The sequence below is a fragment of the Balaenoptera physalus genome (assembly GCF_965194825.1).
Source record: "Balaenoptera physalus genome assembly, contig: HAP1_SCAFFOLD_375, whole genome shotgun sequence".
Lineage (NCBI taxonomy): Eukaryota > Metazoa > Chordata > Mammalia > Artiodactyla > Balaenopteridae > Balaenoptera > Balaenoptera physalus.
Window position 1 is genome coordinate 708,215 of NW_028126306.1, and position 11,383 is coordinate 719,597.

An 11,383-nucleotide genomic window follows, 5' to 3' on the forward strand; every position below is an offset into this window, starting at 1 on the left:
TTTCTCTTGCTGTCTAACTTCTTTCACTCTCAATGACCATACATAAGTCCCCCTGAGTTTCTGCAACTGGCCTCATTTCATTGATTTCAGGGCTGAGGAATATTCCGTTGTGCTTAAGTGCCAAATTTTCTTTCACCGTTTTTTCCTTCCAAGGACTCTTAAGTTGTACCCAAGTCGAGGCTGTTGTAAACATAGCAGCAGTAAATAGGGTGCCTGCGTCCTGTGGATTTTTGGTTTTTCCAAAATATAGGCCCATGAGTGGAAGCGCCCTATGCTTCGTAGCTCTGTTTTTTAGATGTTTCAGGAAACACAGCACACTTCTCCAGAGTGGCCGTTGGCAATTTACATTCCCCCTTCAGCATAACAAGGCTCCCTTTTCTCCTCTCCTTGTCCTGCATATCTGGTTTTTACCCTTTGTGAGGATGGTCCTTTTTTCTGACTCGAAGTGATACCTCTTTGTAGTGTTGATTTGCATTGCCCGCTTCTTTGTTTGGCCAAAAAGGGCGTATGCGTTTTTCCTGAATATATTCTGTTAGTTAAATTTGAGAGACAGCTTTATTTTTTAAATTGATTAATTAATTAATTTATTTTTGGCTGCGTTGGGTCTTCGTTTCTGTGCGAAGGCTTTCTCTAGTTGTGGCAAGCGGGGGCCACTCTTCATCGCGGTGCGCGGGCCTCTCACTATCGCGGCCTCTCTTGTTGCGGAGCACAGGCTCCAGACGCGCAGGCTCAGTAGTTGTGGCTCACGGGCCTAGTTGCTCCGCGGCATGTGAGATCTTCCCAGACCAGGGCTCGAAGCCGTGTCCCCTGCATTAGCCGGCAGATTCTCAACCACTGCGCCACCAGGGAAGCCCCTTGAATAGTTTTGTATTTAAAGTTTGTCTGTGGGGACTTCCCTGGTGACGCAGTGGTTAAGAGTCCGCCTGCCAATGCAGGGGACACGGGCTCGAGCCCTGGTCCGGGAAGCTCCCACATGCCGCAGAGCAACCAAGCCTGCGCGGCACAACTACTGAAGCCTGCGCGCCTAGAGCCCGTGCTCGCCCACAAGAGAAGCCACCGCAATGAGAAGCCCGTGCACCGCAATGAAGAGTAGCCCTGCTCGACGCAACTAGAGAAAGCCCACATGCAGCAACGAAGACCCAATGCAGTCAAACATAAATTATAAACTAAAATAAAATTTGCCTCTGAATAACTTTGAGTGAATTTGGTATAAGTTGTAAAGTTTGCATCTACATTCACTTCATTCCAAATGGTTTCCAATTAATTGTTCCTTAACTACTTTTAGAAAAGTTTTGGGATAGAGACTCCATTTTAGTTTGAATGTCCAGTTTAATGGATTCAGCAGTCCTGTCAGTAGGGCACGCTGCCTCCAGTGACCTGTGAGGGAGGCGCGGCCTGCACTTCCTGCACTGACCACAGGGTGGCGCCGAGTTCGCCTCTCTGACCCACAGCGCATGCTCGTTCCCTGCGAACTCGATTGTGAGGTCAGCTGAGAGCAGTTGAGCCTCCTCAGGCGCGGGGGCGGGGGCGGGGGCGGGGGCCTTCGGGTAGGACGCCAGGCTCAGCGTCTCTGCTGAGAGGAGCTCGGTCTCCATCTCCTTAGGACTCGCTGGGGTTTCGGCTTCAGGACAAAGTGGGGCTGCGTCCACGCTGACTAGGGAACTAGGTTTCCTGAGGACCCAGGTGATGCCTGAGGAAAAGGTGAAGAGACGGTGAGGAAAAGTGGGGAGAAGCTTCCTGAGGGCGACTGACCGTTGAGGGGGTCCGTCTTCGTGTGAGCAAGGGAGGGCTTGGCGTGGAAAGCTGGGTGTTTGGTCAGGTTTGTGTGCAGGGTAGCCAGCGTGAGTTATGGGGCGTCCAGTTTTCCCAGCACCATTTATCGTGGGGAGTGTCATGCTCCTTGGTGTGTCCTTGGTCCCTGTGTCATAAATTCACCAACCCCGTCCGTGTGGGTTGAATTCTGGTCTCTCTGTCCTGTTCCTCTGGTCCCTGTGCCCGTTTTGAGCCAGTTCCACGCTGTTTTGGTGACTGTAGCTTCTCAGCAGAGTGTGACGTCAGGGAGGGAGATGCCTCCAGCCCGTTCTCTTTTTTCAGGGTTTCTTTGGCTATTTGGGGTCCTTTGTGGTTCCCCACAGATATTAGGAGGATTTGCTCTATTTGGGGGGAAAATACCATGGAAGTTTGGGAGGGATTGCATTCACTGTGTCCACTGCTTTGGGTAGCATGGATGTTTTAACAATATTAATTGTTCCATTCCATGAGAACAGGATATCTTTCCATTTATTGGTGTGTTTTGCAATGTCTTCATCAATGTCTTCAAGTTTTCAGTGTGCAGGTCTTTCACCTCCTTGGTTGACTTTATTCCCAGGTATTTTGTTCTTTTTCATGCAGTTGTAAATAGGCTTGCTTTCTTTCTCTTCCTGATGGTTCATTATTAGTGTTTAGAAATGCAACTGGTTTCTGTGTATTGATTTTGCAACTTTACTGAATTTATTTATTAGTTTTCATCGTTTTTTTGTGGAATGAAGTGGAAAATTGGAATTCAAAAATCCCACTGTTTCTACCATATCCAGGTCGTCCACAACACGGAGGACAGTGGCTCCTAATATAACCTTCCCACAGTGCCTCTAAATGACATGTGGACTTTGGGTGAACTGGATCTGGGTAAGGCTTGGCTTCTATATGGAAGTTTGATGTTTTCTCTGCTTTTCTGGCATGCTGTTGACATACATGATGTTTTGAAAAGTAATTGACTTTCCAGTAATTTCAAACATACAACTTTACATACATAAAAACAAGTCTTGTACCTTGATTAAATATACTCCTAAATATTGATGTTGACATTATTACAAATGGAATTGTTCTCAGAATTTCTTTTTCAGATTATTTTTTGCCAGCGTATGCATATAAGATAGATTTTCATGAATTGATATTTTGTTCTATAACTTTGCTTATTACTTAGTTAATTAGCTCAAATAATTTCTTTGCTGATTATAGGTAGTTTCATATATAAGATGATGTGACCTATGTTCTGTGAAGAGACACGGTTTTAATTTTTCCATTCACCCATGGATGCCTTTTATTTCTTTCCTCAAGATTCTGGGTAGAACTTCCAGTACACTATTGAGTAACAGTTATGAAGGGCAGCTTCCTGGCCCTGTTCCTGATTTCAGGAGTAAATCTTTCAGTCTTTAACGTTGAGCATGATGTTTTCTGTGGCTTTTTGTACTACTCTTTTCCCTATTGAACCAATTTACTTTTATTCCTGCTTTCTTGAGTGTTTTTCATGAAATAACACTGGATTTTCATTGTAGATTTTTTGCATTAATTGATATGGTTATGTGTTTTTGCTTCACACCATTATTGTGGTTGAATACATTGCTTACTTTTAATATGTTGAGCAACCCGAAATTCCTGGTGTAGAGATACTTGCTTATGGCATTATCCATTTAAAGTTCTGTTGGTTTCATGTTGCTATTATTGTGTGATAGATTTTTACATTCATATTTATAAGTTGTACTGGGGTAGTTTTCTTGTTTTTTTCCTGTATTTTTAAAATCGTTTTTAAAATAGTGGTTTTATTTCATTTTAATTATTTATTTATTTTGGCCATGTCCCATGGCTTGTGGGATCTTAGTTCCCCAGTCAGGGATCGAACCCGAGCCCTTGGCAGTGAAAGCACAGAGTCCTAACCACTGGGCCACCAGGGAATTCCCCAGTTTTCTTTGTCAAGATGTATTTGTATAATCTGATTAGACTTGGCTTGGTGTAAGTGGTTTGGAGGGTTAGCATTAGGGCTGGGGCTGGTGTGAGGGTTGGGGCTGTGTATGGTTTATGGTTGCTGTGATGGTTTAAGTTTTATGGTTAATGAGTTATTTATGGGTATGGTTAATGAATATATTTTATGGTTTGCTTATGGTTATGGTTTTGCTTATTGGTTAAGGCTTATGGTTTTGGTCTCAGGGTGTTAGGGTTCTGTGTTAGAGTGGGTGTTAGGGTATGGGTGAGAATTGGGGTACAGGTAGGATGTGGGTAGAGCATGGGTTAGGGTAAGGTACAGGTTTAGGGTACGGGTTAGGCTAAGGTTAGGTCAGGGCTTAGGGTCAGGATCAGAGTTTAGGGTTAGGGTCCATGTCAGGATTAGCATCAAGGTTGAGCGAGGCCGTTGTTTTCTGCTCCTCCAGTGCTGGATTCTCATTGATACATAAATGAAATGTCTGCTCTGGTCACCCACTGTTTCAAATTGAGCTCAGCCTTAGTCAAGGGTTCTTAGGGCCTCAGAGGTCATGCAGGGTTTCCCTCCACCCTCCCTCCTGGGAAGGGTGATGCAGGCCCCACTCTGTCTGGGCAGCCCCAGGTCCAGCATGGCCCTGACATGCAGGATACTAAGTAGACGTGATGTAAGACTTGGTGCATCAGTCTTCCAGCCCCCAGGGGCTGCCTTTTTTTTTCTCTTAATTAATTAACTTTGGGCTGTGTTGGGTCTGCATTGCTGCACGGAGGCTTTCTCTAGTTGCGGCAAGAGGGGTCTTCTCATTGCGGTGGCTTCTCTTGATGCAGAGCACAGGCTCTAAGCACGTGGGCTTCAGCAGTTGGGGCTCGCGGGTTCTAGAGCGCAGGCTCAGTAGTTGTGGTACACCGGCTTAGTTGCTCCACAGCATGTGGGATCTTCCCGGACCAGGGCTCAAACCCGTGTCCCCTGCATTGGCAGGTGGATTCTTAACCACTGCGCCACCAGGGAAGTCTGGTGTTGCGTTCGTGAGGGCTGGTGGGGAGCTCTTGGGACTGGACGGATCCTTTGTTCCATCTGCACGGGTGTCCAAGCAGCTCTCAGAACAGCCCTTGGCCTCTGAGCATCCAGGCAGGCACCCACGTTCCTCCAGCTCAGGTTAGCCTTGGCCCCTCCAGCCCCCGTGGCCAATTACTGAGCTGATTGTGTCTTTACTCTTTAAAATTAAATCACTCTCTCCAGGTGGGCGAGAAGTTTACTTGTGAACTTCGTTAGGGTTAGGGGTTAGGGGTTAAGGGTTAGGGCTAGGGCTAGGGGTTAGGGTTATGCTTATGGTTGGGTTAGGGTTACGGGTTAGGGTTAGGGTTGAGGTTTAGGGTTAGGGTTAGTGTTGGGTTATGGTTAGGGTTAAGGTAGGGTTAGGGTTGGGTTAGGGTTAGGGTTAGGGTTAGGGTTTAGGGTTAGGGTGTCCAGCCTTACGTCCCATTCAGCTGTGGGTGTAGATGTGGTCAGTCCAGTTGCATCACAGCCCCTGATTGAATTTTGTAAGAATTCCTCTCTCTCTCTCACTGTCTTTTTTTTTATAATTAATTTTTATAATGGGGTGTAGCTGATTTGCAATGTTGTGTTTCTTGGTGCTGTACATCCACCTGAGTCACTTACAGAGAGACATCAATAAATTCTTTTCTAGTTTCTAGTAGTCAGATGTATGTTTTTTCTGTGAATAGAGTGTGCTGAGTCCAGTTCCTTGAACAATGAGTATGTCTTGGCGATTACATTATTGGCGTATGGAACGGTATCTGTGCCAATTTCAACCTCCTGGTTTATGCATCACCGCACCACACTTTTCTCCTTAAGCAGCCATAAGTGTGTTTTGTAAATGTGTGATGGTGTTCTGTTTGTAATTCAGTTCATGGTTGGCGATTTTTAGATTCCCTTTATAAGTGATATCTTATGATAAGTTTCTCTTGCTGTCTAACTTCTTTCACTCTCAATGACCATACATAAGTCCCCCTGAGTTTCTGCAACTGGCCTCATTTCATTGATTTCAGGGCTGAGGAATATTCCGTTGTGCTTAAGTGCCAAATTTTCTTTCACCGTTTTTTCCTTCCAAGGACTCTTAAGTTGTACCCAAGTCGAGGCTGTTGTAAACATAGCAGCAGTAAATAGGGTGCCTGCGTCCTGTGGATTTTTGGTTTTTCCAAAATATAGGCCCATGAGTGGAAGCGCCCTATGCTTCGTAGCTCTGTTTTTTAGATGTTTCAGGAAACACAGCACACTTCTCCAGAGTGGCCGTTGGCAATTTACATTCCCCCTTCAGCATAACAAGGCTCCCTTTTCTCCTCTCCTTGTCCTGCATATCTGGTTTTTACCCTTTGTGAGGATGGTCCTTTTTTCTGACTCGAAGTGATACCTCTTTGTAGTGTTGATTTGCATTGCCCGCTTCTTTGTTTGGCCAAAAAGGGCGTATGCGTTTTTCCTGAATATATTCTGTTAGTTAAATTTGAGAGACAGCTTTTTTTTTAAATTGATTAATTAATTAATTTATTTTTGGCTGCGTTGGGTCTTCGTTTCTGTGCGAAGGGTTTCTCTAGTTGTGGCAAGCGGGGGCCACTCTTCATCGCGGTGCGCGGGCCTCTCACTATCGCGGCCTCTCTTGTTGCGGAGCACAGGCTCCAGACGCGCAGGCTCAGTAGTTGTGGCTCACGGGCCTAGTTGCTCCGCGGCATGTGGGATCTTCCCAGACCAGGGCTCGAAGCCGTGTCCCCTGCATTAGCCGGCAGATTCTCAACCACTGCGCCACCAGGGAAGCCCCTTGAATAGTTTTGTATTTAAAGTTTGTCTGTGGGGACTTCCCTGGTGACGCAGTGGTTAAGAGTCCGCCTGCCAATGCAGGGGACACGGGCTCGAGCCCTGGTCCGGGAAGCTCCCACATGCCGCAGAGCAACCAAGCCTGCGCGGCACAACTACTGAAGCCTGCGCGCCTAGAGCCCGTGCTCGCCCACAAGAGAAGCCACCGCAATGAGAAGCCCGTGCACCGCAATGAAGAGTAGCCCTGCTCGACGCAACTAGAGAAAGCCCACATGCAGCAACGAAGACCCAATGCAGCCAAACATAAATTATAAACTAAAATAAAATTTGCCTCTGAATAACTTTGAGTGAATTTGGTATAAGTTGTAAAGTTTGCATCTACATTCACTTCATTCCAAATGGTTTCCAATTAATTGTTCCTTAACTACTTTTAGAAAAGTTTTGGGATAGAGACTCCATTTTAGTTTGAATTTCCAGTTTAATGGATTCAGCAGTCCTGTCAGTAGGGCACGCTGCCTCCAGTGACCTGTGAGGGAGTCGCGGCCTGCACTTCCTGCACTGACCACAGGGTGGCGCCGAGTTCGCCTCTCTGACCCACAGCGCATGCTCGTTCCCTGCGAACTCGATTGTGAGGTCAGCTGAGAGCAGTTGAGCCTCCTCAGGCGCGGGGGCGGGGGCGGGGGCGGGGGCCTTCGGGTAGGACGCCAGGCTCAGCGTCTCTGCTGAGAGGAGCTCGGTCTCCATCTCCTTAGGACTCGCTGGGGTTTCGGCTTCAGGACAAAGTGGGGCTGCGTCCACGCTGACTAGGGAACTAGGTTTCCTGAGGACCCAGGTGATGCCTGAGGAAAAGGTGAAGAGACGGTGAGGAAAAGTGGGGAGAAGCTTCCTGTGGGCGACTGACCGTTGAGGGGGTCCGTCTTCGTGTGAGCAAGGGAGGGCTTGGCGTGGAAAGCTGGGTGTTTGGTCAGGTTTGTGTGCAGGGTAGCCAGCGTGAGTTATGGGGCGTCCAGTTTTCCCAGCACCATTTATCGTGGGGAGTGTCATGCTCCTTGGTGTGTCCTTGGTCCCTGTGTCATAAATTCACCAACCCCGTCCGTGTGGGTTGAATTCTGGTCTCTCTGTCCTGTTCCTCTGGTCCCTGTGCCCGTTTTGAGCCAGTTCCACGCTGTTTTGGTGACTGTAGCTTCTCAGCAGAGTGTGACGTCAGGGAGGGAGATGCCTCCAGCCCGTTCTCTTTTTTCAGGGTTTCTTTGGCTATTTGGGGTCCTTTGTGGTTCCCCACAGATATTAGGAGGATTTGCTCTATTTGGGGGGAAAATACCATGGAAGTTTGGGAGGGATTGCATTCACTGTGTCCACTGCTTTGGGTAGCATGGATGTTTTAACAATATTAATTGTTCCATTCCATGAGAACAGGATATCTTTCCATTTATTGGTGTGTTTTGCAATGTCTTCATCAATGTCTTCAAGTTTTCAGTGTGCAGGTCTTTCACCTCCTTGGTTGACTTTATTCCCAGGTATTTTGTTCTTTTTCATGCAGTTGTAAATAGGCTTGCTTTCTTTCTCTTCCTGATGGTTCATTATTAGTGTTTAGAAATGCAACTGGTTTCTGTGTATTGATTTTGCAACTTTACTGAATTTATTTATTAGTTTTCATCGTTTTTTTGTGGAATGAAGTGGAAAATTGGAATTCAAAAATCCCACTGTTTCTACCATATCCAGGTCGTCCACAACACGGAGGACAGTGGCTCCTAATATAACCTTCCCACAGTGCCTCTAAATGACATGTGGACTTTGGGTGAACTGGATCTGGGTAAGGCTTGGCTTCTATATGGAAGTTTGATGTTTTCTCTGCTTTTCTGGCATGCTGTTGACATACATGATGTTTTGAAAAGTAATTGACTTTCCAGTAATTTCAAACATACAACTTTACATACATAAAAACAAGTCTTGTACCTTGATTAAATATACTCCTAAATATTGATGTTGACATTATTACAAATGGAATTGTTCTCAGAAATTCTTTTTCAGATTATTTTTTGCCAGCGTATGCATATAAGATAGATTTTCATGAATTGATATTTTGTTCTATAACTTTGCTTATTACTTAGTTAATTAGCTCAAATAATTTCTTTGCTGATTATAGGTAGTTTCATATATAAGATGATGTGACCTATGTTCTGTGAAGAGACACGGTTTTAATTTTTCCATTCACCCATGGATGCCTTTTATTTCTTTCCTCAAGATTCTGGGTAGAACTTCCAGTACACTATTGAGTAACAGTTATGAAGGGCAGCTTCCTGGCCCTGTTCCTGATTTCAGGAGTAAATCTTTCAGTCTTTAACGTTGAGCATGATGTTTGCTGTGGCTTTTTGTACTACTCTTTTCCCTATTGAAACAATTTACTTTTATTCCTGCTTTCCTGAGTGTTTTTCATGAAATAACACTGGATTTTCATTGTAGATTTTTTGCATTAATTGATATGGTTATGTGTTTTTGCTTCACACCATTATTGTGGTTGAATACATTGCTTACTTTTAATATGTTGAGCAACCCGAAATTCCTGGTGTAGAGATACTTGCTTATGGCATTATCCATTTAAAGTTCTGTTGGTTTCATGTTGCTATTATTGTGTGATAGATTTTTACATTCATATTTATAAGTTGTACTGGGGTAGTTTTCTTGTTTTTTTCCTGTATTTTTAAAATCGTTTTTAAAATAGTGGTTTTATTTCATTTTAATTATTTATTTATTTTGGCCATGTCCCATGGCTTGTGGGATCTTAGTTCCCCAGTCAGGGATCGAACCCGAGCCCTTGGCAGTGAAAGCACAGAGTCCTAACCACTGGGCCACCAGGGAATTCCCCAGTTTTCTTTGTCAAGATGTATTTGTATAATCTGATTAGACTTGGCTTGGTGTAAGTGGTTTGGAGGGTTAGCATTAGGGCTGGGGCTGGTGTGAGGGTTGGGGCTGTGTATGGTTTATGGTTGCTGTGATGGTTTAAGTTTTATGGTTAATGAGTTATTTATGGGTATGGTTAATGAATATATTTTATGGTTTGCTTATGGTTATGGTTTTGCTTATTGGTTAAGGCTTATGGTTTTGGTCTCAGGGTGTTAGGGTTCTGTGTTAGAGTGGGTGTTAGGGTATGGGTGAGAATTGGGGTACAGGTAGGATGTGGGTAGAGCATGGGTTAGGGTAAGGTACAGGTTTAGGGTACGGGTTAGGCTAAGGTTAGGTCAGGGCTTAGGGTCAGGATCAGAGTTTAGGGTTAGGGTCCATGTCAGGATTAGCATCAAGGTTGAGCGAGGCCGTTGTTTTCTGCTCCTCCAGTGCTGGATTCTCATTGATACATAAATGAAATGTCTGCTCTGGTCACCCACTGTTTCAAATTGAGCTCAGCCTTAGTCAAGGGTTCTTAGGGCCTCAGAGGTCATGCAGGGTTTCCCTCCACCCTCCCTCCTGGGAAGGGTGATGCAGGCCCCACTCTGTCTGGGCAGCCCTAGGTCCAGCATGGCCCTGACATGCAGGATACTAAGTAGACGTGATGTAAGACTTGGTGCATCAGTCTTCCAGCCCCCAGGGGCTGCCTTTTTTTTTCTCTTAATTAATTAATTAATTAACTTTGGGCTGTGTTGGGTCTGCATTGCTGCACGGAGGCTTTCTCTAGTTGCGGCAAGAGGGGGCTTCTCATTGCGGTGGCTTCTCTTGATGCAGAGCACAGGCTCTAAGCACGTGGGCTTCAGCAGTTGGGGCTCGCGGGTTCTAGAGCGCAGGCTCAGTAGTTGTGGTACACCGGCTTAGTTGCTCCACAGCATGTGGGATCTTCCCGGACCAGGGCTCAAACCCGTGTCCCCTGCATTGGCAGGTGGATTCTTAACCACTGCGCCACCAGGGAAGTCTGGTGTTGCGTTCGTGAGGGCTGGTGGGGAGCTCTTGGGACTGGACGGATCCTTTGTTCCATCTGCACGGGTGTCCAAGCAGCTCTCAGAACAGCCCTTGGCCTCTGAGCATCCAGGCAGGCACCCACGTTCCTCCAGCTCAGGTTAGCCTTGGCCCCTCCAGCCCCCGTGGCCAATTACTGAGCTGATTGTGTCTTTACTCTTTAAAATTAAATCACTCTCTCCAGGTGGGCGAGAAGTTTACTTGTGAACTTCGTTAGGGTTAGGGGTTAGGGGTTAAGGGTTAGGGCTAGGGCTAGGGGTTAGGGTTATGCTTATGGTTGGGTTAGGGTTACGGGTTAGGGTTAGGGTTGAGGTTTAGGGTTAGGGTTAGTGTTGGGTTATGGTTAGGGTTAAGGTAGGGTTAGGGTTGGGTTAGGGTTAGGGTTAGGGTTAGGGTTTAGGGTTAGGGTGTCCAGCCTTACGTCCCATTCAGCTGTGGGTGTAGATGTGGTCAGTCCAGTTGCATCACAGCCCCTGATTGAATTTTGTAAGAATTCCTCTCTCTCTCTCACTGTCTTTTTTTTTATAATTAATTTTTATAATGGGGTGTAGCTGATTTGCAATGTTGTGTTTCTTGGTGCTGTACATCCACCTGAGTCACTTACAGAGAGACATCAATAAATTCCTTTCTAGTTTCTAGTAGTCAGATGTATGTTTTTTCTGTGAATAGAGTGTGCTGAGTCCAGTTCCTTGAACAATGAGTATGTCTTGGCGATTACATTATTGGCGTATGGAACGGTATCTGTGCCAATTTCAACCTCCTGGTTTATGCATCACCGCACCACACTTTTCTCCTTAAGCAGCCATAAGTGTGTTTTGTAAATGTGTGATGGTGTTCTGTTTGTAATTCAGTTCATGGTTGGCGATTTTTAGATTCCCTTTATAAGTGATATCTTAT